Genomic DNA, 18305 nt, shown 5'->3' on the forward strand with positions numbered 1-18305 from the left:
CTTCTTTGTCATATAAAGACATAGACACACACATACACATATATGTACTATAAGTAATAATTCCAGTGTCATTAGGAACTGGTCTCCTCATTAGAGAGAAGAGATATAAGTAAAATTAATCCTGATATATTTTCTATTAAAAAAATTGTTAGATCTCTCTACTGAAAAAGCCTAGAAAGAATGATCAACCCAGTAACAATAAGGATCCTTCACACCCAAATTGAGGTCTACAAATAAGATTTATCACTAAAGAACTGGGAATTCTTGGAGAGATGGATGATTACAGGTTTGAGACAGGAAATGCATTAGATGAGTCTGGAATATCTTGTCATGCCAGAAAGCATGGAAGCTATCAAAGGCCCTTGAGGCCATGTTAAAATGACTTAGGAGAAATGTGAGGTTGCTCCTAAGTAGTTCCAGTGGCTAAAGATGGAAACTTTAAACATTGAAAAGAATAATAGCTGCAATATATTGAAATACATCAAATATGTTAGAAATCTGTGAACTTATAATGATATTTTAAACAAACACAAAAAAGTCACTGGTTACTTTTGGAGGATTCTAGGGACCCACATAACTATTGAGAAAATTGGTAAATAAGGGAAAGTGAAGGAAAATATGAAGTATTTATTCTGTATTTCCTTTACCTCAATGTAATTAAATAGTTGGTGTGGGAAAGATTATTCTTTATAAAAATATTCCTGTTAATAAATTAAGAAGGAAAATTAGAATTAGAGCATCACTATTTTGCAACTCCTAGTGAAATAATACAGATAATGATTATCAATGGCTACTAAAATCAATAGGTGACACATTATGGAAGATGGATCAGGAGGATGACACTGAAACCCACTGATCAATCTTAACATCATGTGAACAGAGGTAATGATACATTAGATGCCCCCTGATGGAGCCTCATCATGCCATAAAAAGTGATAAAATTGAACCTGAATGTGGTCAAACCTCTAAATGTAACTGATAGTTTTCAGGAAAAATAGGGGATAGAGGAACATATTAAACACCACCACAGGCATGTACTTGACAAAATCTAGAATGTGGGAAACTCTACTGGCAAAATTATACATTACTTCAACAAATAAATTGTAAGGAAAAAGAAGAGGTAGAAACAGCCCATAGGTATGTATTAATCAATGTAATCAGGAAATGGAGGAATTGTGAACAGATTGGAAATCTGATGATACTATGGCATTAGTGTTATTTTTTTAGACATGATAATGGAATTGTGAACATACATTGAAAAATAGGCCTTGTTTTTGAGAGATACATACTAAAATATTTCTAGATGAAATAATACAGTATCTGAAAAATGCTTTGAAATTATCAGGTGTTAGAGAGTGGGGTAGATATAAATGAAATAAGATTTACCATGAATTGATAAATGTTGAAAGCTGGAAATGGATACATGGGGTGTCATTATATTCTCTCTCTACTCTTGTATGTTTGTAATTTTTCCTAATAAATATTTTAAAACCAGACAAAAAAGCAGTTGTGACCATATTCTCTTTTCATTGAATTTCTCCACAGTCTGCTTCCCAAGCTCCTCCTTAAACCCTTTTACTCCTTCCTGCCATTTGCTGGTCATGTCCTCTCTATTCATGCCCTAAAGGTAGATGACTTGGACAAACTCACTTTTTAAAAAAAAATAATTTGTATTGAAGTATAGTTGATTTACAATGTTGTGTTAGTTTCTGCTATACAGCAAAGTGAATCAGTTATGCATGTACTTATATCCACTCTTTTTTAGATTGTTTCCCCATATAGATCATTACAGAGTATTGAGTAGAGTTCCCTGTGCTATACAGTAGGTTCTTATTAGTTATCTATTGGACAAGCTTACTTTAATTTCCCTTTTGCCACTGAAAGCTCTCTCTCTGTCTTTTTTTGGAAGCCAGCCTCCACCCTCATCCCAGGCCTTGCCTTGCCTCAAAATACATTCACACATATATAGATCCCAAACTTTCAGCAACTTATGTTCCCAACTGTCTCCTTTGCCCCAGGTATCCACTCAGCTGGGTTTGGAAATTGTTTCTTTCCTTTCCTTCCCTTCCATGTAGCCAGTAAAATGGAGCTGTGGAGGTATGACATGTTTGGGAAGGCAAGTAGAACTTTTAAGAGCACTGAAGAACATAAGGTGCTAGGGAAGAAACACATGGGGGAATAATACACACATGGGGTAGCATCTCCATCCTACCCCATCCCCAACTCTCTGTCCCCTCTTCTATCAAAAGAGAAATATGGGGGTTGGAAAAGAGGTATTTGGCATGGTGTCATCTTTTCTAGGGGGGTTGGCCAGAGTCATTCTCAGCTGATACAGAGGGCTTTAAAAAGAAAGCCAGCCCAGTGAAAAGGTGAATGAATCATTTGTACAGTAGGGTGACAGACTGTCCCAGTTTGCCCAGGACTGAGAGATCTCCCAGGACACTGAATTTCCAGCTAAAAACAGGAAAATATCAGACAAATCAGGACAAGTTAGTCAACTGATAATAAGATCAAGGTTTCATTTCTTAAAAGGAGTACAGGCCAAGTCATGTGGGTGGAGAAATTTTTTTTTTATCATTGGAGATGTCTGTTTTCTTCAGGAGAAGATTAATAATTGCTGCAGTGATATATGTTTGCCAGAGCCAAAGCTGATGGGAAGATTGGCCTAGATTCAGAATACCCACTGTCTTTCCCCAACTCATGAGAACATCTTCTATGGTTTTCTACTTTAAAACTAACAGAAACCCAGGCAAAGAAAATCTCCAATAACTTGGCTGAGGTCTTACAGTTTCAAAATAACTATATCAATATTACCACTAAAAATATAATTACCAAAAAGAGTTTAATATTCCTTTATAGTTGTTTTTGTCTTTAGATGGATGTACAAATTACTGTATTCTAAAAGTCAGTTGAAATTATTTTCTAAGTGGTTAAGCCACTAACTCTAAGCATAATTAGCTTTACTTGCTTTATTTTGCTTTTTGATTTTTAGGATTTCTCATTTTTTAAATTTAAGAACTTTTAGTTATGACAATGGTGGCTGGGAAACAGTTAGCTTGGCCAGAATGGAACTTTGATTCCTTTGCCCCTCCATCCAAAGGTGCCATCCTTTAGTGGGAATAAGAAATGCTGCAGCCACTATGGAAAAGAGTATGGAAGTACCTCAAAAAGTTAAAAAAAAGAAATACCACATGATCCAGCAATTCCACTTCTAGAGATATTTATTTATTTATATCTATATCTATATAGATTTATGTATTTCAATTCTCCAAAAGAATTGAAATCAGGATCTTTAAGAGATATCTGTACTCTCACATTCATTGCAGCACTATTTACAATAGCCGAGATACGGAAACAACACAATGTCCATCAACAGATAAATGGATAATGAAAATGTGGTATATACATACAATATAATATTATTCAGCCTTAAAAAGGACAGAAGGGCTTCCCTGGTGGCGCAGTGGTTGAGAGTCCGCCTGCCGATGCAGGGGACACGGGTTCGTGCCCCGGTCGGGGAAGATACCACATGCCGCGGAGCGGCTGGGCCCGTGAGCCATGGCCGCTGAGCCTGCGCGTCCGGAGCCTGTGCTCCGCAAGGGGAGAGGCCACAGCAGTGAGAGGCCCGCGTACCGCAAAAAAAAAAAAATAAGGACAGAAATCCTGCCATTTGTGACAACATGGATGGAATTTGAAGGTATAATGAGAAGTGAAATATCCAGAGGATAAATATTGCATGATTCCACTTATATGAGGTATTTAAAGTAGTCAAACAAATAGAAGCAAAGAATAGAATAGTGTGTACTAGGGACTGGGGGAGGGGAAAATGAGGAGTTGCTAATTAACAGGGATAACAATTCAGTTATGCAAGATGAATAAGTGCTGCAGATCTGCTGTACAACATTGTGTTTATAGATAATAATACTGTGTCGTACACTTAAAGTTTATTAAGAGGGCAGATCTCATGTTAAATGTTCTTACTACCAAAACAAACACAAAAAGATACACCCAAACTTTTGGAGGTGATGGATATGTCTATTATCTTGGTTGTGGTGATGGTTTCATGGATGTTTGCATATGTCCAAACTCATCAAATTATATACATTAATTATGCACAGTTTCTTTTTAATTAAAAATAATTTGTTTTGGCCGTGCCACGTGGCTTGCAGGATCTTAGTTCCCCAAACAGGGATTGAATCTGCACCCTCTGCAGTGAGAGCATGGAGTCCTAACCACTGGACCGCCAGGGAATTCCCTACACTGTTTTGTTTTTTTGTTGTTATTGTTGTTTTGGCGGTACGCGGGCCTCTCACTGTTGTGGCCTCTCCCGTTGCGGAGTACAGGCTCCGGACGCGCAGGCTCAGCGGCCATGGCTCACGGGCCCAGCCGCTCCGCGACATGTGGGATCTTCCCAGACCGGGGCACGAACCCGCATCCCCTGCATCAGCAGGCGGACTCTCAATCACTGCGCCACCAGGGAAGCCCCCTACACTGTTTTTTAAATATAAATTATACCTCAGTAAATTTGTTAAAAAAAAAACAACAACAAAACTCTCATCGTTTGGCACAGAAGCTAATTCTGTGTTTGTAAGATTGGATAGCAGACTCCTTCTTCCTTTCCGTAGGGACAGAATAAATAGGGAATATTTGAGGTCCAGAAATGGGAGTTATTAATACAGAGTAAAATGTACGGTTTCCATGGAATGACTTCAGGGACCATCACACTGTGTCCCAAACTGTGCCAGTGCATATGCACATTTTTCTAGCTAGAGTTTCTGTAACTTTAATCAGATTCCAAAGAGACTTTGATCCAAAAAACAGATTAGAACTAGTATCTTAGAAAGTAGAGTGCTGAGGGACAAAAGGAGAAACTGATAGAAGTGTCTTCTATCAAAATTCAGAAAACCAAACATTCTCTAGATATATAAATTCAATTCAAAATGTAAGGGTGGGATCAGCTAGTTCCTCAGAACCCCTTTAAGAGCACCTAAACTGGGAGGGGGTGACAGGTGGTTGTGGCTTGAGAAGTCTCCCCACCTCCTTCAAACTAGAACAGTTCAGTGTTTTATCTTCTACAAAACAGACTTGTTTTTTCGTTTGTTTTTTAAAATTTGAGGTATAGTTGATTTAATATATTGTGTTAATTTCAGGTGTTCAACAGAGTGATTCAGTATTTTTGCAGATTATATTCCATTATAGTTTATTACAAGATAATTGGTATAATTCCCTGTGCTATACAGCATGTCATTTTTGCTTATCTATTTTATATAGGTTAGTTTGTATCTGTTAATTCCATATCTCTAATTTGTTCCTTCCCCCTTTCCTGTCCCCTTTGGTAACCACAAGTTTGTTTTCTATATCTGTGAGTCAAAACAGACTTGTTTTTAGGTTTTCTTTTGAAGAATGTTTTCTGCTATTAGGGGAACAAAAGATTGAAAAAACAGCCAGCTGTCATTAATAACTGCTGTTGTGGGTCTAAAGAGTTTTATGAATTTGTCACCAGATTTTTGTACTCTCCTTGGAATGATGCCAATTGAGTTAATGGTACAGATGAACCTATTTCCAGGGCAGGAATAGAGATACAGATGTAGAGAATGGACTTGTGGACACAGTGGGGGAAGGGAAGGGTGGGATGAATCAGGAGATTAGGATTGACATAAGTACACTACCATGTGTAAAATAGATAGCTGGTGGGAACCTGCTGTATAGCACAGGGAGCTCAGCTCAGTGCTCTGTGATGACCTAGATGTGTGGGAGGGAGGTCCAAGAGGGAGGGGATATATGTATACATAGAGCTGATTCACTTCATTAGTTAGCTTCAGCAGAAACTAACACAACATTGTAAAGCAATTAAACTCCAATTAAAAAAATAAATAAATCAGAGTGATTAGAAACACAAACATTGGGTCAGCCAGACCTACCTGGGAGTCATCCTTGCCATGTGACATTGGTCAAGTAATTATAACAATAAGGATAATTTTGATATCGCCCTCATGGGAACAATTAAGAAGATAGTTCATAGAAACGACTCACACAATGCCTAACCAATAGAGATCCTTGACCATGAGCAATGACTACTATTTCTGTCCCCTGGTTATGAAGAGGGGAGAGAGTCTTCATTCCTCCTTCATTCCCCCTCATCAATGTCTATGTTAGAGCTCTACCCTCTCTGCCCCCAATCACATCTCAGAGAAAGTCTTGCAAATCCTCAGACATATAGTCAGCTCCCAAGAGACAGTGGAGACTGGAGATATCATTATTCATGCAGCAAAATGAGTGAGTAACAGGGGCTTCCCTGGTGGTGCAGTGGTTAAGAGTCCGCCTGCCAATGCAGAGGACATGGGTTCGTGTCCCGGTCCGGGAAGATCCCACATGCCGCGGAGCGGCTGGGCCCGTGAGCCATGGCCGCTGAGCCTGCGTGTCCGGAGCCTGTGCCCCACAACGGGAGAGACCACAACAGTGAGAGGCCCGCTTACAGCGAAAAAAAAAAAAAAAGAGTGAGTAAGGAAGCACTTTCAGGATGGTAAGGGCCAAAAGAAATGAGGACAACTGTGATAAAGGCAAATTGAGGTTCAATTCAATGGATATTTATTGTAGCTTGAACCAGGATACACAGGGTGGTGGCATGTGTTCCCTGCCATTTAGGAGCTGGCAAATGGTAGGTAATCAGGGTGAACACAGGAGTAAACAACATGCCAGGGAGCTCAGAGCAGGAACTGATTGATCCCTAGTGTAGGTCTGAGATGGTTTCTGGGAGGAAACATTTGAACTTATCTTTGAGGAAGGACAAGAATGATCACAGGTGGGATGGTAGAAGGACAAAGGGCTTCTTAGCTGGTGGCATGACAAAAACAGTGTCCTCAAAAATAACAATAAGTAAAATAAAGCAGTAGTAAAGAAAAATCATAGTTAATACTGCTTCTTAACTGCTAGGTACTTAATGAAGCACTTTACATGAATTATTTCACAGAGTTTACTTAGTCCTTAAACAACCCTGTGAGACAAATTTTACTTAAATCCCTATTTTATAGATGAGGAAACAGAACACTTAGAGTGAAGTATCTTGCTCAAGCTATAAGTGTGGTAGTTTGAATTTGAGCTCAGATGTTTATGCTCTTCACCAATGGCCATCATAAACAGTGAGGCTGGTCAACCAGATCAGGGCCTGATTATGGCACAATGCTCTGTGAAAGCCATGGAAGTAATCCTGGTCCTTCCTTGTAGGACAGAGCTTCTCAACTGAAAGGCACTACTGATACTTTAGCCTGAATAATTCCTCATTGTGTAGGGCTATTCTGTGCACTATGAGACATTCAGAAGCATCCTTAGCCTCTATGCACTAGATGCTAGTGGTACTCTCTCCTCCCGTTGTGAAAACCAAAAATGCCTCCTGACATTTCTAAACATCCCCAGAGAGGCAAAGTCTCCTCTAGGTGAGAACCACTGTTGTAAGCAAGCTCACACAAGGCACTGGTTTGCTGCTCAGAACAAGCAGAGCAGAAGCCAGCAGAAATTCTTCTGCTGTGCACAAAATTGTCTCTGGCAAACTCTCAGCTTTGAAATTGTTCATCTCAGCAGCTGAGGTCTTGATTTCCCCAGGGTGATTCTCACAGCCCCTGTCTGTGGGAGTTAGTTGGTCATATGTTCTGACGAGGCCCTTCCTGTGTTTGAGGGAGGTGTGGCATCAGACTCATCAAAGCCTCCCTGATGCACAATTACATCTCTGCATTGTGCTTGCCAAAGCATAACAATTGGAACACTTTGATCCAAGGCCTGTTTTGCTCTGACCAGCATCACAAGTTCGGAACCTTAGACTGAATAGTAAAATTGATTACATATTCCATTTGCTGCAAGCCTACCAGCATATATATCTATTCATCTTTTTATTTCCTGGTCCCACCTCCACAGACAACGCTTATGTCACCCTCTTCAAGGCATTTTGCATGGTGACTAGGGCTTTCCAGAGTAGGTTTTGTTGGTTTATCTATGTTATCAGTATCTCCCCCTTTGAAGCAGGACCCTGGATAGGCCCAGGAGGAGGAGTTTTGAAGTTGGGTCTGGGCTATAGGAGAAACCAAAACCTCAGAAGGAGCAACAGGAGGAATAGGAGGAATTCCTCAGTGAGGAAGAGTGTGGAAGGCCAAAACTCAAAATCAGTAGAGCAGGCCAAATGTTTCTCTCAAACTGAGATATTGAGCTATACTCTTGGATAGGGGGAGGAATCTGGGGGTAATTGTGCATAACAGTAGCTGTCCTTTGAGGTATTATTTGTAAAACTAACATTTAATGGGCATTAGGTATGTCCCAGACACTGTGCTTCTCAGAACAACCCCAGGTGGCACGCTCTACCGTCCCAGAAATGGAGGCAGAGGTGGTTGAGGTACTTGTTCAAAGTCACACAGCTTGAATGTAGAAGAGCAAGGATGAGAACTCAGTCTGTCTGACCGCAGAGCTCACATAAGAACTGCTGAGGTCTGTACTGCTGTTGGAACAGAACATGCTTCTAGGGCTGGGATCTGGGAGGGCTGGCCTAAATTAAAAGACCAGGACAAGGTGAATCAGAAAATTACTCATTCTTCCAGAGGTGGAGCCAGAAAGGAGAGGAAGAGGTCTCTGGTTACATATGCTGAAGCTGAGCAAGGGATTTCTGGTTTATATACCTTCCAAGGAAGACATGGCTACGATCCTGAGTCCCTGAATCCTTGTCCCATTTCCTACAGCATAGGGTGTATTAGTTTGCTATGGCTGCTGTAACAAAGTACCGTACACTGGGTGACTTAAACAGCAGAAATTTATTGCTTCACAGTTGTAGAGGCTGGAAGTTCAAGATCAAAGTGTCAGAAGAGAGAACCTGTTCCAGGCCTTTCCCCTAGCTATTGGTGCTTTGCTGGCAATCTTAGGTGTTCTTTGGCTTATGTAATAACCCTGACCTCTGACTTCATCTTCACATGATGGTCTCCCTTTGGGCATGTCTGTCTCTGTGTTCAAATTTTCCCTTTTTATAAGGACACCAAGCATTTTGGATTAAGGCCTAACCTAATGACCTCATTTTATCTTTATCATTGGCAAAACCCTATTTCCACATAAGGTCACATTCACAGGGGGCATCCCAGCAAAAGACACAATCATAATTAGCTGGGCCTTTGGTCCCAAACTCCTTTATAGGTTGGGCTGGACCATGTGAGCTCAATGGGTTGCTGTACCCCTTGAATGTAAGACGTGGGAGGCTAGCTTGAACAGTTCCCTTTGTCCCTTCCTATACCTACCTTCCCTCTTGTCCTGTGTTACCCTTTGGGTATTAGTGAGTGAAAAAAACATAAGACCACTAGGATCTGGTAGCACTGGGATAAAACATAGGGAAAAGATCAGAGATAGTTTTATGTATAATTTTTCTATCTTTCCTCATCAATGTCATCTTCTAGTCTTCTGTCCCCTTTGTGTGAGCTTGAAACTCCTTATTCTTTTTGGTCCATATCATAGTGCTTTCTCTTTAAAAATTAGGTCTTTCCCTCCTTCCCTCCCTCCCTCCCTTCCTTCCTTCCTTCCCTCCTTCCTTCCTTCCTTCTTTCTTTTTTTTTTTTTTTTTTTTTTTTTTGTAGAGGAAGAGGAGGTATAGTGGAAGGAAGAAGTCATATTCTTCTCTTAGGGAATAGAGTGTGGTGAGTATAATTTAATGGGGGAGCAGGTGAGAAGTCTAAATTTTCCTTCTTACTCTAATGTTTATCCTTTTTCTTTCACCTTGTTCTCCTCAACTGGAGGGGCTGAGGGTGTTTAGTCCTCAGGTATGATTGATTCTGGAAATAGAATGTGACAAGGACCACATGGAGGAAGGAGTAGGAGAAAGAAGATAGAACTGATAATATAATATCTATGCCAATCCTGGCTGAGCTCAGCTAGATATTAGGAGGCAAACTCTTTTAGAGTTAGCTTAGTTTATTCTGATGTATAAATGTCAGGTGATGCAAATATGCTAGGATGTTAAAAAAGTATTGCTATTAACCACCATCTTGAACTGGCAAAATAGTGAATTAAATGATGAAGGAAACAAGAACCTAGCATTTCTGAGCATGTATTAAGTATCAGGGACTTTTGCATATATCGTATCAGGCACTGTATATATTAGGGACTATGCAATCCATAGATGCATTGTTGAATCCATCTAAATCAGGAAAGTGGGCAAGGTTATTTCCCCTTTGCTATGAAGACGCAAAGGCACCATGAGATTGGATAATTTAACTAAGGTTAGATGATATTTCTAAGTATCATAGGCCTTGTTAATGAATGTCTTTATGTCATGCGAAGTTGCTGAACTCATTTATTAGTTCGAATAGTTTTTAGTGGATTCCTTAGGATTTTCTATACACACAGCTAAATTATTTGTGAGTAGACATAAATTTACTTCTTCTTTTCCAGTCTGGATGCCTTTATTTCTTTTCCTTGCCCAATGCTCTGGCTAGAACCTTTGGTACAATATTGAAATGTAAGTGGCAAGAGTGGACATCCTTGTGTTGTTCCTCCTTTTAGGGAAAAAGCTTTGTCTTTCACCATTAAGTGTCATGTTAGCTGTGGGTTTTTCATAGATGCCTTTATCAGGTTGAGGACATTTCCTTCTATTTATAGTTTGTTGAGTTTTTTTAAAATCATGAAAAGATTTAAATGTTGTCATAATTTTTTCCTATCTTTTGAGGTGGTCATGTGGTTATGTCCTTATTCTGTTAATATGGTGTATTATATTGAACAAACTTTGCATTTCTGGGATAAGTCATGATGTATAATCCTTTTTATATGTTGCTGGATTCAGTTTGCTAGTACTTTGTTGAGTATTTTTGCATCTACATCCATAAGAGACATTGGCCCATAGTTTTATGATATAACCTTGTGATATACCTTTGGTTTTGTGTGTTATTTTATCCTAATATAGGATAAAATTGGCTTCACAGAATAAGTTGGGGAATGTTTTATCTTCTATGTTTTGAAAGAGTTTGTGAAAGATTGAGGGTTGATATTCATATTTAAGCATTTGTCAAATTGATCAAGAAGACTTCTGGGTGCAGAAATTTTTTTTGTAGGAAGTTTTAAAATAACTAATTTAATCTCTTAATTTGTTATAAATCTATTATTTTCTTCTTGAATCAGCTTTAGTAGTTTGTATATTTTTAGGATTTTGTCCAATTCATCTTGATTTTCTACTTTGTTGGCATAGTTGTTCATATTATATTCCCTTATGATCTTTTTTTATTTTTGTAAGGTAGGTAGTGATGTCCCATCTTTCATTCCTGATATTAGTAATTTGAGTCTCCTCTGTCTCTTTTTGTCAGTCTAACTAAAGTTTTGTCAATTTTGTTGGTCTTTTTAAAGAAACAATTTTTGCTTTTGCTGATTTTCTCTATTATTTTCCCAATCTCTATTTCCTTTATTTTCTCTCTAGTCTTTACTATTTCCTTCCCCTGTTTGCTTTGGTTTCAGTTTGCTCTTCTTTTTTTGTTTCTTATGATGGAAATTTGGTTTACCTATTTGAAATATGTATTTTTTAAAAGTATAGGTATTCACAGCTATTAATCTTTCTCTAAGCATTTAGAAAAATAAATTTTGATATGTTGTGTTTTTGTTTACATTCATCTTAAAGTACTTTCTAATATCCCTTGTGATTTCTTCTTTGACCCATGGTTATTTGGAATGTGTTGATTAATTTCCACATATTTGTGAATTCATCAGGAGTGTTTTTGTGATTGATTTCTAGTTTCACTCCATTGTGTTCAGGAATCATACTTTTTATAATTTCAAATTTATTGAGGCTTGTTTTGTAGATTGGCTTATGGTCTATTCTGGAGAATGTTTCACTGTATGCTTGACAGGAATGTGTATTTTGATGTTGTTGGGTGGAGCACTCTTCAGATGTCTGTTAGGTGTAGTTGGAGCTGTTCAAGTTTTCTATTTCCCTGATCTTCTGCCTATTTGTTCTATCCATTATTGAAACTGAAGTATTAAAGGCCTTACCTGTTTCTTTTTTTAATTAATTAATTTATTCATATATTTTTGGCTGCCTTGGGGCTTTGTTGCTGCGCGTGGGCTTTCTCTATTTGCAGTGAGCAGGGGCTACTCTTCGTTGCGGTGCGTGGGCTTCTCATTGAGGTGGCTTCTCTTGTTGTGGAGCATGGGCTGTAGGCACATGGGTTTCAGTAGTTGTGGCACGTGGGCTCAGTAGTTGTGGTTTGTGAGCTCTCGAGTGGAGGCTCAGTAGCTGTGGTGCACGGGCTTAGTTGCTCCACAGCATGTGGGATCTTCCTGGACCAAGGCTCGAAACTGTGTCCCCTGCATTGGCAGGTGGATTCTTAACCACTATGCCACCATTACCTGTTTTTTGAATGGTCTATTCTCTACTTAATTCTGTCAGTTTTTCCTTCATTTGCTTTGTAATTCTCTTGTTAGGTGCATATATGATGACAAATTGTTTGCCTTCCTTATGAGTTGAACATTTTTATTATTATAAAATATTCTTTTTTATCTCTAATAAAAATATTTGTCTTATGGTCTGTTTTGTCTGATCTCAGCATAGTCACTACAATGCTCTTTTGGTTACTGCATGCATGGTATATCTTTTTTCTCCCACTTTTTAAACATTCAACCTATTTGTATGTTTTCTATAGGTATTGAGTTGATCATTTTCTGTCTTTATTCTGTGTGTATGGGGAATTACACTTATTGAGTTTTGAGTGTTATACCAATCTTTCTTCATAAGATAAATCCCATTTGTTCATGTTGAATTATCCTTTCTGATTATTGTTAGATTTAATATGTTCCTGTTTTATAAAGAACTGTTGCATCTCTGTGAAAGCAGTCATCTGAATTTGGAGATTTTTTTTTTCCTGTAAAGGTTTTTAATTAAAAATTTAATGCCTTTAGGAGCTATACAGATGTTTTAATTTTCTCTTCTTCTTATGTCAGGTTTGGTAATTTGTGTCTTTCAATAAATTTGTCCATTTCACTCAAGTTGTCAAATTTGTTGGCATAGAGTTGTTCATAACATTCTAATATCATTTGTTTAATTTCAAGAGAATGCTCTTGAAATGTCAATAGGATGTTGACATCCTATTATATTTTTGATATAATTTGTTTTGTCTTTTTTTCTTGATCAGTTTAGCTAGAGGTTTATCATTTATATTGATCTTTTTAAACAAGCAGCCTATGGTTTCCTTGATTTTTCGTTTTTTAGTTTCACTGATTTAAACTTTTTATTACTTCCTTTCTTGTACTTTGTATTTCAGTTCTTATTTTTTATTTATTAGTTAAGATAACTGATCTTGGACATGTAAAAATTTGACAATATAAGCGTTTGAAGCTATACACTTTTGTGTAAGCACTGCTTTGTTTGCATCTCACAAATTTTTTTTTTTAATAAGTATATTTATTTATTTATTTTTGACTGCATTGGGTCTTTGTTGCTGTGCACAGGCTTTCTCTAGTTGTGGAGAGCAGGGGCTACTCTTTGTTGCGGTGTGTGGGCTTCTCATTGCAGTGGCTTCTCTTGTTGTGGAGCACGGGCTCTCAACATGTGGGCTTCAGTAGTGGCACACGGGCTCAGTAGTTGTGGCTCACGGGCTTAGTTGCTCCGTGGCATGTGGGATCTTCCCAGACCAGGGCTCGAACCTGTGTCCCTTGCATTGGCAGGGGGATTCTTAACCACTGTGCCACCAGGGAAGTCCCCATCTCACAAATTTTGATATAGTATGTTTCATTCATTTTGTAATATTTTCTAATATTCCTTGCTTCAGTTTTTCTTTGAAAAATGGGTTATTTTGAAGTGATTGTTTTCCCAGATATTTGGGATTTTCCTGATATTTTTTCATTTTTTAATTTTAGCTTAATTTTCTTGTAGTCAGAGAAAATAGATTTTATGATTTCCATCCTTTAAAATGTATTGAGACTTTTTAATGGCCCTGCATGTGATATAATCTCAGTGAATTTTCCATGTACACTTGAAAAGTATCTGTAATCTGTTGTTTGGTTACTTGTGCTATACATGTCAATTAGATCAAGTTGGAGGTAAATGTTGTTTGTCTTCTATTAGAGGCTATTCAATTTAATTTATCTATCAACTACTGGAAGAAGAGTGTTGAAATCTCAAAATATAATTGAAGTCTATTCGTTTCTCCTTTGGTTATATCAGTTTTTACTTCACGTATTTTGAAACTTTGTTACTTACGTACCCACACATTTAGGATTGTGAAGTCTTCTTGATAAATTAAACCTTTCATTATATTGAAATGCCCCTCTTTATCACTGTTTTTTGTCCTAAAGCCTACTTTGTCTAATGTTAACATAGATATTCAGTTTTCTTATTATCAGTGTTTCCAGTGTGTATCATTTTGTATCCTTTTAATTTTATAATGTAAGACCCTTGTAACAGTCTACTTCTGTTCTCCCCAGGCACTATACTATTATTATGATACAATTTACTTCTACATGTTATAAATTCTATGCTATGCATTGTTTTTACTTTTTTCTTTAAACAATTTCCTTTTAAAGAATTAAAACCTGAGGGAAATTTTTATTTTATACAGACAGTTATCATTTAAACTGTTCTGAATTCCTTTGAATAGATCCACGTTTCTATATGGTATGATTTTCTTTTTGCCCCAAGAATTTCTTTAACATTACTTGTAGTGGAGATATCCTCAGTAGATTCTTCTAGTTTTAACTTATCTGAAAATATTTAAAATCACTCTTCACTTTTGAAAGGTGTTTCACTGGATTTAGAATGACATTTTTCTCCCTTTCAGCACATTAAAAATGTTTTATTGTCCTCTGTCTTTTATTGTTTGTGATATGAAATCTGTAGTCACTCTTATCTTTGTTTTTCTGAATGTAATGTGTCATTCTTACTTATGGATTCTTTGAAGATTTTTTTCTTTATCACTGGTGCATAGCAATTTGATTATGAGGAGGCTTGGTGTGGATTTCTTTGTTTTTATTTTGCTTGGAGCTTGTTGAAACTTTCAACTGTGTGTGTTTATAGTTTTCATCAAATTTGCATAAAATTCCAGCCATTATATTTGTAATTTTTTTTCTTTTTTTCAGATTACAGTTGCATTTATATTAGACTTCTTTATATCACCCCTTATTGTTATTGGGGTTCTGTTAATTTTTTCTGCCTCTTTTTTCTCTTTGTGCTTAAGTTTGAATAGTTCTGATTGCTATGTTTTCAGATCATACTGATTTTTTTTCCCCTATTGATGTCTAATCAGTTGTTAATACCATGAAGTGAGTTTTTCATTGCAGATATTGTATTTTTCAGGTCTAGAAGGCCCCATTGGTTCTTTTATATTTCTCCTATTTCTCTTCTCATCATTTTCATGTTTTCTTGTAAATTCTCATATATAAATATAAGTTTAAAATGCCTTCATTATCTATGTCATTTCTGGATCTAATTTTATTGGCAAAGAAATTCTTGTGCATAGAAATATCTCTGCAGTTTGCTCTTTGTATCAGTTAGAAATGCATTTAGCTTCAAGTAACTGAAGAATGGACTAAGTGCAACTTAAATAAATAGAGACTTATTTGTCTCATAAGATATCTGGTACTAATTCACAGCTCAATCATACATGTCATATCACATGACATGTAGGGTCTGGTGGAAAACTCCATTATACACTGTGAGAGAATGAGAGTGAAAATGTCAAATAATGTTTTAGTATTATTATGAAAATAGTTTTGATCTCACAGACTCCCTTGAAAGTATCTCTGGGGGGGTCACTGGACAAATATTGAAAACTATTGATCAAAGGGCAATCTAGGGGGGGAAGTGATAAAATAGGAGATTGGGATAAACATATATACACTACTATATATAAAATAGATAACTAACAAGGACCTACTGTAGAGCACAGGGAACTCTACTCAAACTTCTGTAATAATCTATATGGGAAAATAGTCTGAAAAAGAATGGAGAAATATATATATATACATACATATACACATATATATCTAGTTCACTTTGTTGTACACCTGAAACTAACATAACATTGTAAATCAACTATACTCCAATAAAAATTTAAAAAAAAAGGAAAATAGGCTCTTCCTCTCCTGAGTAAACATGGGCAAAGGTATTAACTGAGGCGTTTGTGCCTCAGTTATGTCATCTGTAAAATAGAGTTAACAATACTGCCTATTTCATAGGACTGTTCTGAGGTTATATAAGTTCTCTTAGAATAGCATGTGGAACTTAGCAAGTACTCAATGTCAGTTAATATTACTACCTAGTGAATATACAAGAAACAGTTTTTCCTTCTGCTTTTTCGTTAGAGTAGAAGGGACCTTTGAAACATTTTGAGGCAAACCCCTAGTTTATTTAGAGGGGCCTAACATTTGGATAGAATGACCCCTTTGAGAAGTAATGATGAAAGCATACCATCCACCCATCATTTCCGTGGTGATAGCCTCACATATTTCTTGCAACAAACTGTGATATGGGTGAGGCATAAGCATTATCCCCATTTTTACATACAAGGCAACTGAGACTCTGAGGTTAAATGACTTGCCCAAAGTCAGAAATCTCTAAAGAGAATCCTTATCTTCCTGCTCTACATCCCGTGCCTTTGAAGTTTCTGCCCTGCCTCCCCATTCTGAGTTTTGCACATTAATATGCATGTAGTGCACCTGCTCCCCGAGAGGCAGGTTCACCTGCATCAGGGTTTGAAGTTGGTGCCTGAAACTTGTTTTTATTAAGGATGGAAAATTCACTGAATAGGCAGATGGACTTGAAGGCCTTTATATCACTTTGGGATAAAGATGTTGGGTGATTGTTATTGTCCTTGTGCTCATAATTTGATCAAAAAAGCAAAAACTATGCAGAAATGACCCTAAGAAAATGAAATCTGGAAAGGGGGCAGTCGCCATCAACTCTGGGTCAGAAGACCTCAGGCTTATTCTAATTTTGATTCAGGAAGTTACTATGGGTTGAGGAGAAAATGTCTGCCGGATACATTAATGAAATCCACAGCTGACCTCGGTGTCATAGGAGGCTGGGAAACTATGTGTAGATTCAGTATCATTAGCAGAGGTGACGACGCACACACAGTGATTCCTGGGAGAATCCTGCAGGCAGGAGACTGGGGGAGAAAGGTAAAACTGCTAATTAAACATTAAAGGCTCTGTAGAAAATCTGCTGTCTGGCATTATTAATAGTTATAGAAGTGATACTGCTAATAATGATACTACCTGACGTGGATATTAGATATTAGATCAGCTCTGATATTAGAACCCAAACCACTTGATTAACTGCTTCCCTAAGACTTTTTCATCTCAGTGGGAGATAAAAGTATAAGGGTACCAGAAGAAGTGACTTTTTGGACAGTTATTGATTGCTGGAAATATGACCATTTGGTAACTAAAGCAACTCTGAGTTTCCTTAGGCTAAGTTTAATCTTCTGGGTATTTACTCATTAGGACTCCAAACATGGATGTGTTCTTCTCATTTCTGATACCTGCCATTGCTCCTTATTGCTCCTGGAATAATATTCAAACTCCTTAAATAAAGTTGAAGTTCAATATTCTCTCAGGGTAAGTTCTGGAAGCCAACAGAGGAAAGGCAGCCCTTGGAGCCTTACCATTGTCCAAGTTCATTAACAAGAACCCACAGTGTGCAAAGCATGTGGATGATTCAGGGTGGATCACACATGGGCCTCCCTCAGGGAGCTCACAGTCTAGGATAGGAGATAACATATATTCATAAATAGTAAGTTAGAAAGTGGTTGGTGTCCTAATAAAGGGACTAACTTAAGTGTGACAAGTTCAGATGCAAGGGAGAGGCAAAAAACACTGAGAGATGATGTTCTGTGAAGGTCTGGGAGGGCTAGCTGGAGGGGAGAGAGACTGGAAGAGGGGCCAAATCCAGCCCACCATTTGTTTTTGTAAATAAAATGTTACTGTCATGCTCTTTGGCTTATGTATTGTCCATGGCTGCTTTCTCACTGTGATGGAAGAATCAAGTAGTTGTGTAACAGGGAAAAGCCAAATCTGCCTACATGTTGGATCTGTTTCTTTTACTTTAACTGTTGCTTTCTGCCACTTTTGTTCACTAAAAGGATACTGTCTATACATAAAGGCCTGCCTTGGGGAACGCTGCCCCTCTGCCTGAATGCTAAACCAAAGTGCATTTGTTCAGGGACACATCCGGACCCTGTTCCACCTGCGGATGGCTGCAAGAAAGAAGTAATTAACACACCCCCTCCCCGAGTCTGGCTATTCCAGGGGATAGCCTTTTTACTTTACTTCCTCATCTCCTCCCCGTCTCTGTGCTATAAAAG

The sequence above is a fragment of the Stenella coeruleoalba genome (assembly GCF_951394435.1).
Source record: "Stenella coeruleoalba genome assembly, chromosome: 4".
Taxonomy (NCBI): domain Eukaryota; kingdom Metazoa; phylum Chordata; class Mammalia; order Artiodactyla; family Delphinidae; genus Stenella; species Stenella coeruleoalba.